The following is a 6,015-nucleotide window of genomic DNA, read 5'->3' as shown; positions in this document are numbered from 1 at the left end:
GTCAAGGGTTAAGTAGAGCGTGTAGGGAAGTAGAGTTGAGGCCAAGATTAGATCAGCCATGATCTTATTGAATGGCAGAGCAGACTCGAGGGTTTGAATGGCCTACTCCTGCTCCTATTTCTTATGTCCTTATGAACTGAGGCAAGGGTGGAGACGAGTGTTGTTACGGAGGTGGAACTAGGCGGTCTTAGTTATGCTGCAGATATGTGGTCGACAGCTCATATTCATCCAACCTTTCCAATCCTTTTAACATTTTAATCACCTCGATCAGATCGATCCTCAATCTCTTATGATCAAGGAAACACACGCCATGTTTCTGCTACCTGCCCTCATATTTTAACCCTTTTACCTTATTTATTCAACCAGCCACATATCCATATGTAAAAAGGTCAACTACAATTCTAAAAAATCACCAAAAGGGGCAATCTAGAAACAAAAAAGAAATAGGGTGATGGTGGTGGGGGGAGGGGTTAAATATCTAGAGATATTTTTAAAGGACACGGCCTATAGGATAAAATAATAAAGATTTATTTAGTGGGAGTGAGAGGAACAAGGACGGGATTATATTACGTAACCATCTTGGTTTTTCTTTGCTTAATTGTAGTGTAACCTGTACTTTCCCCGCTAGTTTGCATTTATTTTGGTGAAGGGGACGACCCTAGAGCCACATCAATGGAACTGAATGAACACAGGCAGCTTCAAACAGTATTAAAGCCGATATCCCAGTAGTGTTCATGGCAAACTTCTAAGGCGCCACTGAATCGGGCCAGTTCCTTCTTTGAGACGAGTGTGTGTTAGCCGTGGCTCAGTGGGTAGCAGGATTGGAGGTCGGCAAATACAGCTGAAGTGGCGAGAGATCGTAGAGCAATGTGATCGAGGCCCAGGAGAGGTGAGGGCCCAGGGGCAGCACGGGCCAGCCCACACTGCGATACGTGCACACTAGGTCTGTGCAGCAGAGCTGGTCTCCAGTCGTCCTGGTCAATCCTTGCCACTGGACCAAGACACTGTCAAGAGCGTGTGGTGGCTGGTGTGCAACGGCCACCACACGTTAAAAAAAAAATCCAAGCACAGGCACCTTCTGCTCTTCAATATGCAGTTCGGACCTGGAATAATAGGTCCTTCATTGAAACTCATCCTTTTTTGGGGGAAGCAAGTCATCCTCGATAGGAGGGATCGCCTAAGAAGAAGTAGTTCATGGGGACCAGTCTGTACAAACTCCTCACATATATGCTCTGCGAGTTAAAGTGCGTACCCATTAATAAAAAATGGAAAACAAAACCAAAATGACGAAGTAATATAAAAGTTCAAAATAAGAAGCAAACTGGAAAAATATAAGAATTTCTGAAATTAAACTTCTCCTGCTGGTTTGAAATGAACATGCAGGACGCACAGTGTCCTGAACTAGCTTTGTTTTAAAACAAGTCAAGTATTATTTTCAAAACGTTTTCATAAACCCATTATTTTAGTTTATCCTCCCGTTTAGATTATAAACCTGCGCCGGCACATAAGCAAGAAGATTGATCACTGGAATAACTAACTATGGTAAATGTCTCAGCATCGCAATCACAAATGCGACACAATTATTAAACCCTGTTTACTTCAAGAAGTCGTCAATATTCTCTGAGTCTGTATCTTTCCTGTAAGTTTTATTATCTAACGTCCATATAGAAAATATATGCGAAATAGGAGATTTTGAGCGCTCGGAAGAGTTTTCGCCGCTCAGGGCGTAAATGTGTCAAATCAGCAAACCTGGCACATTTTAATTTGTTTTTCATTTCCCTGCAGCCCTTTTCAATCCACTGACTGTCTTATTGTCCTGGAGCATATACAACTTGCAAAGCGAAAGATGAGAACCAGACTACTTGGATCTTTTCAAAAAGTGTAATGTCTAGTCGGACATTTCTATGGACATATACAGTCAGATACAGACGCACACATGCGGATACAGATACAGGCATATGTACAATCTCAGGTGCATAGGCACACACACTCATCGATACAAACATACAAACGCACACAGACGCAGAGATATAGACACATTAACAAACACAGACAACCGACACACAGATACATGCACAAGCAGACAGATACATTTAGACACATGGATACAGATACAGATATACAGATACAGACATACATACAATCCCAGATATATAAATATACATACACATATACAGACACACGCAGATACATGCAAACACACGCGCCCATACACATGTCGATACAGACACACTCTCTTCCACAGACACACATACAAACAGAAATACACGAACATATAGATACACACATAGAGATATACTTGCGCGCGCTCATACACAAGGCTCCTTTTGGAAAATCTCGAGTTTTGCAAACATCGAAAATAACTTCTCCACGCGGTTGTTAAGAGTTGCGATGCATTAATTCGGCCAAATCTTGCTTCAGAATTAATCAGAACTTCCAGTTCCCCTTGACCAGACCCCAGATTTGCATTATTAGTGCCCGCTGCAGGATTCGTCAGGAATGCATTATAAAAGAGAGTTTCAAGCAATTTAAACCCGTTATTAAACTATCCGAATAGTGTGAGCTCAAATACTTTAATCGGTTCTCATTTCACGCGATTATTGTAATAAAGTAATTCTGTCAAGCACAAGTTACTTTTCGTTAAACGTGAGGTGCCCTATTCAGTGCTGGTAATACGCTGTTCATTTGCTATCGAAAGAGTAAACCATCAGGCCTGTTATAAAACAGAGCAAGTGGCGGTGCAGGTAAAACGTGCAATACACAAAGCGGGTTGCCGTGTGAGATAACTATTGTTATTAAACATTCCTTATTCAGAAAATGAAGAGTCATGGCATTTCCAATTATGTTTTAAATATTGTCCAGTCTGCGTGAGCTCTATCAGTAATTTAATGTTCGTTATTTGTTTTAAATTCAATATAAATATCGATTATTTAGCTGCTTGAGTTTAACTGGAGAAGCAACCGAAATCCAGGTTTAAAATTTTTTTTTCAATTGTAAATGCTAACACGCCCTAATCCCCGTTAGTGAAATCATATTCCGTGATCAGCATCTCTGCGATTCTATCACAGCCATTCGCTTTCGAAACTTACAGAAAAAAAAAGTTCATATTTCTGTCCGTGACCAGAGGACACAGATTTCAGGTACCTGGCAAAAAAAAACCAGAGGGAATGACGAGGAGATTTTTTTTAAACACTTATGATGATCTGGAATGCACTGCCTGAAGGACGGTGGAAGCAGATTCAATAGTAACTTTGGAAAGGGGAGTGAATAAATTCTTCAAGGGGAGAAAATTGCAGGGCTATGGAGGAAAGAGCAGGGGAGTGGGACTAATTGGATAGCACTTTCAAAAAGCCAGTACAGACCCGATGGGCCGAATCGCCTCCGCAGTGCTGTAAAATTCTATATCAAAATATGTGACAAAAGTACACATTTTCAAAATGCACGAGATCCCCAGAGGCTAACTAGTAATGGTGATAACTGTCTGTGGCTGTGGGTAATACAGAGACAGAAGGTGGGGGAATTGTGATGGAAGGTTTGCTTGGCGTCCTGTCCATTTTATGCAGGGGCTTGTTTTAGTGTTTCCCTATGTGTTTTTATTCACTCCGTTTCATAAACTCTACAAACTGAGAAATCGTTAGCAGAAACCCATTACGACATCGTTATTTGTTAACCTTCGATCCAAGGTATTTGCGAATACAGAATGAAATGGTTCCTCGCTATTATAAACACGATGATCTTTAAAAATATGGATTGAAAGGAATAAAAGTAATGCAGACGGTACATAGATCCGCTCAGCTTCTTTTGGAGATATTGGATCGATGATATAGCCGCAGAGGTCCAACGCCACGTCCTAACTAATCCTAATCAAAACGGAGAGGCGGCAGAAACCGGGGCCCTTAAAGGAATCTATCTGAACTGAAAAATAATTTATTCAGGGTCTGTTAATCTTTTGAAAACTGGTACAGTGTTTACACTTAACAAAGTGAAACAAGTTAGACCGAGAAATGTGTTCATATTTACAGAAAACGCCCAATAAAAAAGTACACATTTTCCCTTTTCTGCTCAAACTATTTAAGACGAGATAGTGAACGGGTATAACGTGGCATAAACTCGGGACTGGTACCAGAGTGCACTCGGGGAGATTAGGGGCAGCTTTTTACCTTCAATACAATACTGAAATGGCTATTGAAACCGAGTTAATCATTACAGTTAATACGGAATTGGACAAACACTTGAAGAAGAAATATGAAAAGGACATGGAGAAACACGAGAGAAGATCAGTCTGATGGGCACAAGCACGTGGGAGCGCATGATCTCTCTCCGCACTGGTATGTCTTTCATTCTATGTCTTACACATCAGAATATGTTGATCTGCACAACTGCGAGTTTTGAAAGGCTTGCTCTGTGCTGACATGGCTAACTTTTACATCACTTACTAAACATCGCAAACATGGAAACCAGCCGACGCTTTATTTTCATCCGCGGCCCATTTGCTCTGCTGCGTTTTAACTATGAGTTTTTAAGTTACTCAAAAGTTGAGGAAGAAGCTTTATGTAAATATATTATTGATTTTTATAAACCTATGATTATTAGAAACTATCCAATGGAACCCGCTTCAAATTTACCTACACATAATACAGACAAGGACAGAACATAACTGTACACAGAATGCCAGGTCGTTTCCTTGTTATATATATTTTTTTAATAAAGTAGAGTAAAACTTTTATTGAATTCCATTCACTAAATTCACACATGTCATGAATCGGATCCACAGCAGGAGTTTAAGGAAGGCAGAACGAATATTTTTAGAGAAGGAGCTAACCGTAGCTAACTTCCTACATCAACAAACAGAGGTGGGCAACTGGCAGAGGGAATAATTCGGTTGCAATGAATGTAATACGATTGTTTTTCTTGATTTAAAAATGACAGACAGTATTCCTTGTAATGGTGCTGCGTGGGTTCCGTTTTATACAACGGCCATGGTCAGCTATACCGGAGCATCCAATGGCCTGGAGCAAGGCTTCTTTACAAAGCAGGCACACAGACAGCAAATGTGTTTACACTGACGATGTGAATGTAATTCTTTCTAGGGATTTGGATTTATGCACTTGTCCATCTGTATTTTAAAAAATATTTTCGAGTTGCAATATTACTGCAAGTCGTTATAAGTTAGCCTGGTTTTGAACAATATTTTCTTAACGCACAGAACGCCTGCATTATATGGATCGCACACTTTCCACCACGGTCCTCAACTGTTTAATAAACAATTGCAATATGTGTTCTAAAATGTCATTTGTTTGAAAACAAAACAAAGAAAAATCCCGAATCTGTGTAAAATTAGTTTGCGAATCAAATTGTATGGTTCAAACAAAGGAATACGGTCCCTTAAAATAGCACTGGGAACGCCCGGGAGTCAGACATGTGCATTGCACTGAACACAATGATCATGTCAGATTGGGGCAGGGCAGGACCAGGACGGGCGAGGCAAGGGGACACCTTGAAAACGGAATTAAAAGCAAACGAAGAAAAAAAATCTAAGGATCCGGGAACACGGACACCGATTTCAGAGTAGGCTTGACCATGGTCCGGTTACTTTCCAAACAGGTCTGTGCAGAGGATAGAATTGAACTGCACGCAGTCAGTCCGGTTTAAATATATGAATAAATTAAATAAATACTTTCTAAATAACATTTATTATGACGGGCCAAAAGGCGTGGATTATATTTCTCTCTCTCTCTCACACACATACACACAAAGTTTTAGGGAGCATGTCTGTGAAGCAATATTATAATTGTAGTTTCTTCGCCTGTGCTTTTTTGCAACAGTCTGTCACGAATATTGCTCGGATAACCAGGAGCTACAAAGAGGGGCTTCTGCTGGTTTCCCTCTGCTCGCCCTCAGACTTGTCCTGTCATCACCGTTTTCCATCAAATCCCGTGTTTACCAGTCTGGGTGCAGACCAGAGGGAGGGGGACGCCCAGCCCCCGGCACATTGCGCCGCTCGGGTACACACAG

This window comes from Pristiophorus japonicus, chromosome 9 (genome assembly GCF_044704955.1).
Source record: "Pristiophorus japonicus isolate sPriJap1 chromosome 9, sPriJap1.hap1, whole genome shotgun sequence".
Lineage (NCBI taxonomy): Eukaryota > Metazoa > Chordata > Chondrichthyes > Pristiophoridae > Pristiophorus > Pristiophorus japonicus.
Note: the sequence above shows the minus strand (reverse complement) of the source record.